This window comes from Myotis davidii, unplaced genomic scaffold, assembly GCF_000327345.1.
Source record: "Myotis davidii unplaced genomic scaffold, ASM32734v1 scaffold156, whole genome shotgun sequence".
Classification (NCBI taxonomy): Eukaryota; Metazoa; Chordata; class Mammalia; order Chiroptera; family Vespertilionidae; genus Myotis; species Myotis davidii.
This window is the reverse complement of record NW_006288633.1, coordinates 2,141,188-2,150,962: the sequence shown is the minus strand read 5'-3', so window position 1 is coordinate 2,150,962 and position 9,775 is coordinate 2,141,188.

The following is a 9,775-nucleotide window of genomic DNA, read 5'->3' as shown; positions in this document are numbered from 1 at the left end:
CACAGTCAGTGTAAAATTTTATTAGACCCTTCTGCCTTCCACTAAATGAGTATTGACTATAGTAACCCAGTGATGTACATTAGCCTTCAATAATATTATGGTTCTAAGGCTTCTTGTGCCTTTGTTTACTACAAATCTACCACAACATGTGGGCTTATTCTTCTGTTTATTGCTTTTTATTTTAATGGTTTTTTGTGTGCTTGTTGGGAATGGGGGTTAGTTTTATTTTGGTTTTGGCTTATTTTGTAAAGTCATAGATTTAATTTTTACTCAGGTAAAGGCCCATAAAGGTTCTTTAGGCATAGAAGAAAAGCTTGGGAAGCCTATTAATTCACGGTGCAATTCAGAATTATTTAAATAAACTTTGTGCCCAGAGCTTAGGTATAGTAACATGTGAAAGATACTCATGAATAAAAAATAAACTTGGAGATAACTGTAGGCTCTTTTACAAATAAAAATAAGTTGTTGGGTTGTCTCTACATTTGTCCTCAAAGTAATCTAACCTAAAAAGTCCATGGTGTTAAATCTGTTTTTTTATGGTGCTAATTAGAAGAATTCATATTATAGAAGATTAGGGAAATAGGAATGTGCCTCACTCTGGGTAACGTGAGAAATAAACCTGAATCCAGTGGGTTAGAGTCCATCCTCCTAGGATGCTGTTACCTTCCACCAGTACAAGCGAACAGAATGTGAATGTAGGAGCTGGTGTTGGGAGGACATTTTCTGAGATAAATTGGGGGGGAGGGTGATGGAATGCTGGACCAGAAGCTACAGCATTGTTTATTTAGGCTCAGCTCTGTTGACAGGAGTCCTCAAAAATCTCTACTGTACTTCCCAAATGCCTGAACTTTTGAAATATGGAGTCGTAGTGTGTAGCACTTCAAACCTGGGTGAGGAGCCATAATAAATAGATGGCTTTGCACTTTGACCTACAGCCAGCTTTGTCTCAACCCCTTCTCCGCTTCTTGAGACTCAAAAGGGGAGGAAGGGTATTTAAGAGCACACCAGCCCCTTTCCCCCCATTGTCCTAATTAGGAAGCCTACTCAGTAGGGCAATGGTTCTCAGTGTGAGACCCCAAAATGGACAATAGCAGCATACCTAGGAACTGTCAAAAATGCTAATTCATATTTCCAAGTACTTCCTACATTAAGTTGTACTGATTTTTTTTCTTCAAGGGGCTGTAGAACTAGTCTTAGTTCTTCATGTAACATTTTAAGACAAAAATTGTCTTCTAGCATTAATCAAAATTATAGTTACTTTTACAATTTGTTTAGTATATATTGATCACTTAAGAGTGCAGGCTTTCTGAGATGCAGACCATAATTCTTTTGATCACAGTTGTTAGCTTAAGGCTAGCACATAGTGTGTACTCAAAAAAACTATTTCTAAGCCATATCCAAGACCTACTGAATCAAACTCAGAGGTAGGACCTAGCAATCTATTTTTACAAACCACATGGTGATTGTTCTGTTAAGGTAGAGAACCACTTCAGTAGAACAAGGAAAACTTCCCTGTCACCTTCAGGCCTATTATCTGACATCACTTGAGAAATTCCTGCCTTCTGTACCTGTACCAACGACAGTGCTGTCTTCAGTGTAGAGGAATCTTGTTGGGCTATATTATAAAGTGGATGTGAAGGTAGAGTATAGAATGCCAGTACTTGGTTGCTGTGGGAGTTAGTGGGATAGTCTGAGAAAGGTAAGCCCAACAACCCCCATTTCCAATCAGTGCAGTGGCAGTTTGACATCAAAGCACCCCAACAAACCATTATAGTGGTATCAGAATAACATGCATCTCTGACTCAGGTTGCTAAGCTCTGCTCTCATTCCCACTTCAAAGGAGGTTTGTCTAAGAATTGTTAAGGCTTAATAAAAGTCAGATATGTTGGTAAAAAGGAAAAAAATGTGAAAATATAGCTTAAAAGATAAAAATAACCTATAATACCACCATCCAGGAAGAACTGTTACTTAGGTGTATAGCCTTCCAGACTCTTCCATGCTTTTGTAGATATTTTTAAGTGGGATCAACTTGTACATACTGTTTTGTAACTTTTTCACTTGACAACACCATGACCATCCTGCTGTGTCAAATGTATTGCTGCATCTTTTTTAATAGCTGCATGGTATTCCTTCATATGTGCCACATTTTACTAAACGACTGTCGATTTCTAGGTTGTTTCTAATTTTTCACTAATAAACTGCTTTAAAGAACATCGTGTTACTAATCTTTTATGTGTTCTTAATATTCCTTAAGATGAGTATGTGGAAATGGAATTGCTAGTGGAAAGAAGATGCCAATTTTTAAAAGCTTTTGTTACTGCCACTTTGACCCCTAGAAAACTTAATCAATTTATACATTTTTATTAGCAGTGTGTGGAATTGTTTCTTTTTGGAGGGCTTCCAACTGAATGTTCGTATAGCCTTCTGTTTAAAAATAAAGGGTAAGAGGACAATAAAAGGACTCTGCAGCCCTAGCCTGTGTGTTCAGTGGTTAGAGTGTCAGCCCACACACCATAGACTGGCAGGTTTGATTCCCAGTCATGGGCACATAACCTCAGTTGCAGGTTTGACCTGGTCCCAGTCAGGGCGCCTGTAGGAGGCAACCAGTCGATGTGTCTCTCTCACATCAATGTTTCTCCCCCTAACCCCCACCCTGCTCTGTCTCTGAAAAGCAATGGAAAAAATATCCTCCAGTGAAATTAAAAAAAAAATAAGGACTCTGCAAAATTGAAACCAAGATCAATCTTAAATTATTCTAACATTACAGTTTACTGGTCTACCTTCTATTATGTATTTTGTCATTCTTTGGGAATGTTTGTAGTATTAGCTTGCCTCTTAATTTTATTCGATCTTCTGGAACCACTATCCCCTTTTTGACTTTTGCTGAAATGGTAGGAACACAATCTTAAGTAGACTGGAATCTTGTAAATTTGATGCAGGCTTACTGTTGGTTTGGGGGAGCATGGCCATAATAGAGAAAGGAGAAACTTTGAAGGGCAGACAGACACTGGCTCTCCCACTTGGTTTCCTGGCTTTGTGTCAGTCAACCTCTTTGAGCTTGTTTGCTTATCTCTAGAAATATAAGCCTCTGTAAGGTTGAAAGGAGTTGCCATATTATAGACAAAGTGCCTAGCACTTAGTAGATAATAACTTATTAGGGTTTCCAGCTGAGTATGTTAGATCCATTGCTACTACCAGCCTCTGTGGGGTAAACACCACTGCCATTGCCAAATAAAATCTGCCCTAAAAGCTGTCACAGTAAGTGGACATTGCCTCGTACATCCTGTACCTACAAAATCTAGTTCTTAAAGATTTTTCCACACTCCAGTATTCAAGTAACCTGACCAGATAAAACTCCCCAACAAGGTGTCTAATGGAAAATTTCAACTCCTTTGCTTTTATAGTGGTGTATCAAAGTGATAATCATTCTAAAATGGTGAGCTCGCATGGCAGCAATGCCTTTTAATTGAGACTGCCCCACCTTAACCCAAAGCTGCTCTTTGTGCTTTGGAGGGCTTGTCCTCCACCTGTGAGAACCTGACAGCTCAGCTCAATCAAGGTGATGGTAATTAGCCAAGTCCCAGTGGCATCTCCAGAACAGGAGAACAGAGTGGATTAGTCCATTATGAAAGAAGTTTATTTAGAGAAGTATCTGAAATCTAAAATTTGCTCAGCAAAACTTCCAAAAGGTTAACAGCTAAGTAATCATAGCAGACAAAAGCCCCAAGTACCAACCCATTTTCACATTGGGATGAATGCCTGTAACTTTATATTAGCACTGGTTTGTTGATTATAACTTGAACTACTCCGCCAATAAAAAGTGAGGTAATAAAAGAACTTCAAAGGGGTGAAAACAAGGAAGGCTTCAGGTCTATGAGACTAAAACAAAATTAAGTGACTGATTATGAGGTAAAAGAAGATGGCTATCATACAAGCAACTTTTCTGGAAGTGTGATGACTACGGTTTAGGGCACGTTTCTACCTACCCCCATGTTCTAACGAAACTTGAGTTGTAGTAGGTAGTCCCCAACATCCACCTACCTTGATGCCTGCTTGCCTTTTGTATGCAATTTTGCTGAAATAGTAGGAACACAATCTTCTACAGCCACTGTGGAAGACAGTATGGAGTTTCCTCAAAAAGTTAAAAATGGAACTCCCATTTGCCCCAGTAATCCCACACCTAGGTCTATATCCCAAGAAACCAGAAACACCCATCAGGAAGGATATTTGCACCCCTATGTTTACAGCAGCACAATTTACAATAGCTAAGATTTAGAAACAGCCTAAGTGCCCATCAGCAGATGAATGGATTAAAAATCTGTGGTACATCTACACAATGGACTACTACGCTGTTATAAAAAAGAAGGAACTTTTAACATTTGCAACAACATAGATGGAACTGGAGAACATTATGCTAAGTGAAATAAGCCAGTTGGAGAAAGATAAATATCACATGATCTCACCCATAAGTGGGATATAATGATCAACATAGTTTGATGAACAAGAATAGATCGATCTAGAGACAAATGGTGGGGGAGGCAGGAGTTAGCAACCAAAGGACTTGTATGCATGCATGTTAGCATAACCAATGGACACACACACTGGGGTGGTGGGGGCTTGCCCAGGATGGGAATGGCTTGGGGGGGGGCGTCAATTGGGGGAAAAGGAGACATATGTAAGACTTAAGACAATCACTTATATTTAAAACCACTGTTTCAACACACAACAACATACCTACATAAGTATCGTTGCTGATCAAGTTCATCCTATCATGTTGATGGCGTATCCCAATGGAGATGGCTCCTTCCAATAAGACAATGCGCCATGCCACAATGCTCATATTGTGCAGGAGTGCTTTCAAGAACATGAGGGAGAATTTATCTTGCTTAGGTGGCCCCCACAATCACCAGATCTCAATCCAATTGAGCATTTGTGGGATGAAATTAAAAGAGCCATCAGGCAGCTGGTTCCACAACCATCAAATCTCACAGAACTGGACAGTGCTATTCATCAGGAATGGTGTCAGATTCCTCGCATCACCTTTCCACATCTCGTGGAGTCAATGCCAAGAAGAATCACCGCAGTATTGAAGGCAGAAGGTGGCCCAACGAAATACTGATGGGATAGTCACAATATCTGGCCACTCAGTGTGTGTGTGTGTGTGTGTGTGTGTGTGTGTATTGTGTTTCAACACACACACAAAAATAGATGGTTAAGAAAATATATACCATATAACGGGAAAGTAAATGTGCAAATGAAAAATGAAAAAAAAATAGTCGAAAATGCACAATATATCTTGCTCAATTGTCATGCATGAGTGACAAATCTGACTCAGACTCTAGCAGCCAAAGTAAAGAAGGAAGCAAAGCATGATCAACCTTCAAACAGCAGAAGGCCACTCACTAGGGCAGACACTGAAGACAATGTCAAGCACCAAAGCAGAGCTAACTTACCAGACCAGAGCTCTTGCCCTGATTCAAGGTCCAATGTTACACAACTACTGTATTGCAGTTTTCATCAACCTAGGATTACAGATGAGCAAAAAATGCCTCACTCTAACACCCTGAAATACAATGACTCTGAGACCTCACCTGTCAGAGCATAAGGAAGTGGAGGATTCCCCTTCCCTAGAGATTACTACCAATCTCCAGGATACTTATGTCCACAAACCAATGCTCCTCCTTCCTACCTCCTGATAGGACTCAAGGGCCACCCTCCTGTCCATTCCAGCACAGTTTTGGCCTCCTCACCATCTCACGCTCCTATCCCAGTTGCCTTGCAAACTTTCCATGGCCACTGCCAGTGAAGCAAGGTTTAGCAGGCTGTACATTGGTTAAGATGGGAAGGTCACCACTGGCCCCTGAGGCAGCATTCTACAGAAGCGGGTATGGAATGCTGTTTAATATACAGTAGTTCCATTATACGCAAGTTGCTCATAATGACTCAAAGTCTTACAGCAGTTGCATGACAGAGCTCCTTTTGTCTCCTACACAACTCATGGGGACCCACCACCTCAATAACCTCATGGTGACAGGGATCTTACCCAGGCACCTGTGCTTCTTGCTAACTCCTAGCCCACCCACCCCCTTCTTCAATGCCATCTACAATCCCCAGTGCCTGCTTCTTCGGACAGATACGGAAGTCAGAGCACTATGGCATGGTAACAGGTCATGTCTTCCTGTTTCTCAAAGCACAACCCCAAGCACAAGAGCTCTTCCAGTGTACGCACACATGGTTCTTTCAGGAACATGTCCTGATGAGGACTGCAGTGGAAGACAAATTGCAGTACTGGACACTTTGCAGACCTGAAAATGGTGCTTAATGAAGTGGCTATAAACTACTGCTTAGCCAACTAAAAAAATCTACAGAGTTCATTAAGCCAAGTAGAGATCTTTCAGCCCCATTGCCACGACAGCTGAAAGTGCAGAAAAATCAGCCTTGACTTGCAGCAGGTGCTCTCAACTGCAGCTTGGAAGTCTCTGGGGGTGGGATCCAGCCATCTTGTGTTTCAAAAAGCCCTCCAGCTGATGCTGATGCACATGTTTTACAACCACCTATTTAAAAAACAAACAAACAACAACAAAAAAACAGAGAGTAAAAATACCTTTTTTGTCTTTCACTTTAAAGCTGACTTACCTGCAGGAACAATAAAAGAGAATGACAGGCCCCCAAAATATTGCTGCAAGCTACTAAATTAAGCTGGATTGTAATACCATTTTACTGATTCTATTAATTAAATAGGTCATTGCTAATGAGTAATTTGGTGAGCAAGTGAAAATGCTTAGAGTATAATTTTGCCAGGAAGAAAGGAAAGAGCCCACGGATTAAAAGAGTTTATTCCAAAATTCAGCCATAATTGAATATATGCTCTATAAATTAGTCTCTTTTAAATGTAACAAATCTATATAATCTTTATTGTTCTTTTTAGCCAGAGTCATAGTTTCCACTGAGGGGCTCTTATGCCCTCTTTAGTAGGACAAGAGAACACCATTAAAATAAAATATAATAATAATAATAGTAATAATAATAGGTGCCAGCTGGAGTGGAGTGGCTCAGTTAGTTGAGCATCATCCTATGTATCAAAAAGTTGCCAGTTTAATTCCGGTCAGGGCACAGTCCTGGGTTTTGGGTTTGATCCTCAGTAGGGGCACATATGGAAGGCAACTCATCAATGTTTCTCTCTTTCTTTCTTCCTTCCTTCTCTCTCTCTCTCTCTCTCTCTCTCTCTCTCTCTCTCTCTCTCTCTTTCTCTCCTTCTTTCCCTCCCTGCCTTTCTTCCTCTCTGTAAGCATGTCCTCAGGTGAGGATTAAAAAAATATATAGGTGCCATTCATTTACAATATGCCAGTCATTGTATGGAGTATAATAACACTCATTCTCTAATTTCATTCTCACAACACTATGAGATAGAGATTGCTGCCCTCACTCTGCAGATGAAACAACTGAAACTTAGATAAAACCATTAAGTGGTGAACCTGCTATGCTCATGATAAGGTCCCAGAATTTCTAGAGATGGTAAATTCTCTAAGCTTTCCTCTCCTTCTCTCACACTAACCCCTCCCATATCTTTAGTCCCAACACCATCAGGTACTGGAAGCCAGTGGCCTAAGCCTTCCTTCACAACCCATCCCCACTGTTCCTTTACCTCCCTACACAATGCCCACTGTGGCTATTTGTAAGCCTGATTTCTGCAAACTCTAGCCTTAGAGCTCCCAGGCAGCATAATTCCTGTTTCCTTTCCCAGCAAACCTCTTACCAGCATCACCACCACGACCCATAATAAATTGGCTTGAGTCCTTCCTCTTTGTTTCTGCTTCTGTGCTCAGAGGTTAGGGCTAAGAAGCTATGAGATGGGGGGATGCAGGTTGGCAGCAGGAAGGAGGCAGTCAAGCCAGGCAGACTCAGAATAATTAGGCTGGAGAATAGGTCATAATTTACTCGGAAATGGTCTCTAATGGTAAAGGTGGGGAAGGGAGGAGAACAGAGAAGGGAAAACAGATGCCCCTTGAATGTTTCATCAAAAAGCTAGTGAACCATACTTCATGAATGCAATGGAGTTTTATGATCTGCTGTGCAATTCTTTAAAATGTCTAGGTCCAAAGCCAGCCAATGAGTCTGCTTACCTGAATGTGTTTTTGCAAAAATTTAGAGAAAGCTGTCAATAGTAAAGCCATGTTAGGAGCCTTAAAGACATCCAAATCATTAAGGACCCTGAAAATGGTTATAAAAAATAAACAATAGAAAAATAATAAAATGTCCAATGCCTTCCAAAGCTTGTTTGAGCCTGAAGGCCTAGCATTCCCTGGAATACTCAGCCAAACAATCTTTACTTTGCTGCCGTTTCTACCATCCAGTTCTCAGCTCCGTGTCAACGCCCACCTTTTCAGAGGACTTTCCAGATCACTATAGCTAAAAAAAAAAAACACACCTTTTTATTAAAAGTTTCTATATCACTCTGGTTCCTTTCTGAATAACACTCATCACCTGAAATCATCTCTCTTACTTGTTCACTTCCTCCATGAGAACAGGACCTTGTTTATCTCATTAATCACTGTATCTTCTTTACTTAGAAAAGTGAGAACAGTGCCTGATCCACAGTAGATATAATAAATATGAAATATTGAAGGAATTTCATATTGCTATTACACTCAAAGATTTTTTTCCCTGGCAGATTGATCTCAAAGGAACAGTAAGATGTTTGTCATCCTATATAATAAAGAATTAATATGCAAATTGACCCTCACTCTGTCACACTGTCACAAGATGGCTGCACCCTCTGCGGAGGCAGGGTTCCCATAACATAAGATGGCTGTGCCCACAGCAGTGGCAGGGTTCCCATAACAAGCTATAATGAGTGATCAGCAGGGACCTGAGGCTGCACCCCCTACCCAGTGGGGCTTGACAGGGGACCTCAGGCCATGCCCCCAGCCTGGTAGGGCTTGAAGCGGGACCTCAGGCCATGCCCCCCACTCTGGCGCTGGGCCAAGGAACCTGAGGGTGCACTGGGGGACCTGAGATTTCACCCTCCGCCCAGCAGGGCTTGACTGGGGACCTGAGGTTGCGCCCCCTGCCCGGTGGGGCTTGACAGGGGTGGGGCCCGGCCGGGTCTGGGTCTTGCGTGATTTGGAGGTGCATGCTGGTGGGCAGGGACTTGACTCTGGGTCCCGCGGCATGCCCCAGATGTTCTCAGGAGGAAGATTTTCATATACATTTTACTAATTTTCTTTCATCTCTGACACTTCTATTATAGGGAAAGGGCAAATAGCAATATTAAAATATTTCCTCTAATTAATTCCCTTTTAATGTGCATGAATTTCATGCACTGGGCCACTAGTATATATATATAAATATTACAGAAACTTAAAGGTGACCTAGTCCTAAACATTCCAAAGCAAATTAATAGGCAAACCAACATACAGAGCTATTCTCTGTATCAAATTTTACAACTGGCGAACCTGGCTGGAGAACCTGGCGAGAACCTGGCTGGAGAACCTGACTCAAGAACCTGGCTAGGCTGCTGATCAACTGAACGCTGCCTCCGTGTCATTCCTTCTTCGCCAACTCCATCCACACCGTTGGGAACCCTGGACCTGCTGGGGTAGGACCCCAACAACTCCGTGTCATCAAGAATAAAACTTCAATTATCCCAAAAAAAAATTTAAAAAAAATTTTACAACCAATCTTGATTTTTGTACTAGAAAGCGACTCCATTTCAATTCTGCTTTTCTTAAACTCACTAACATGTATTAACAACGTTATTGTGAAGCACATATGC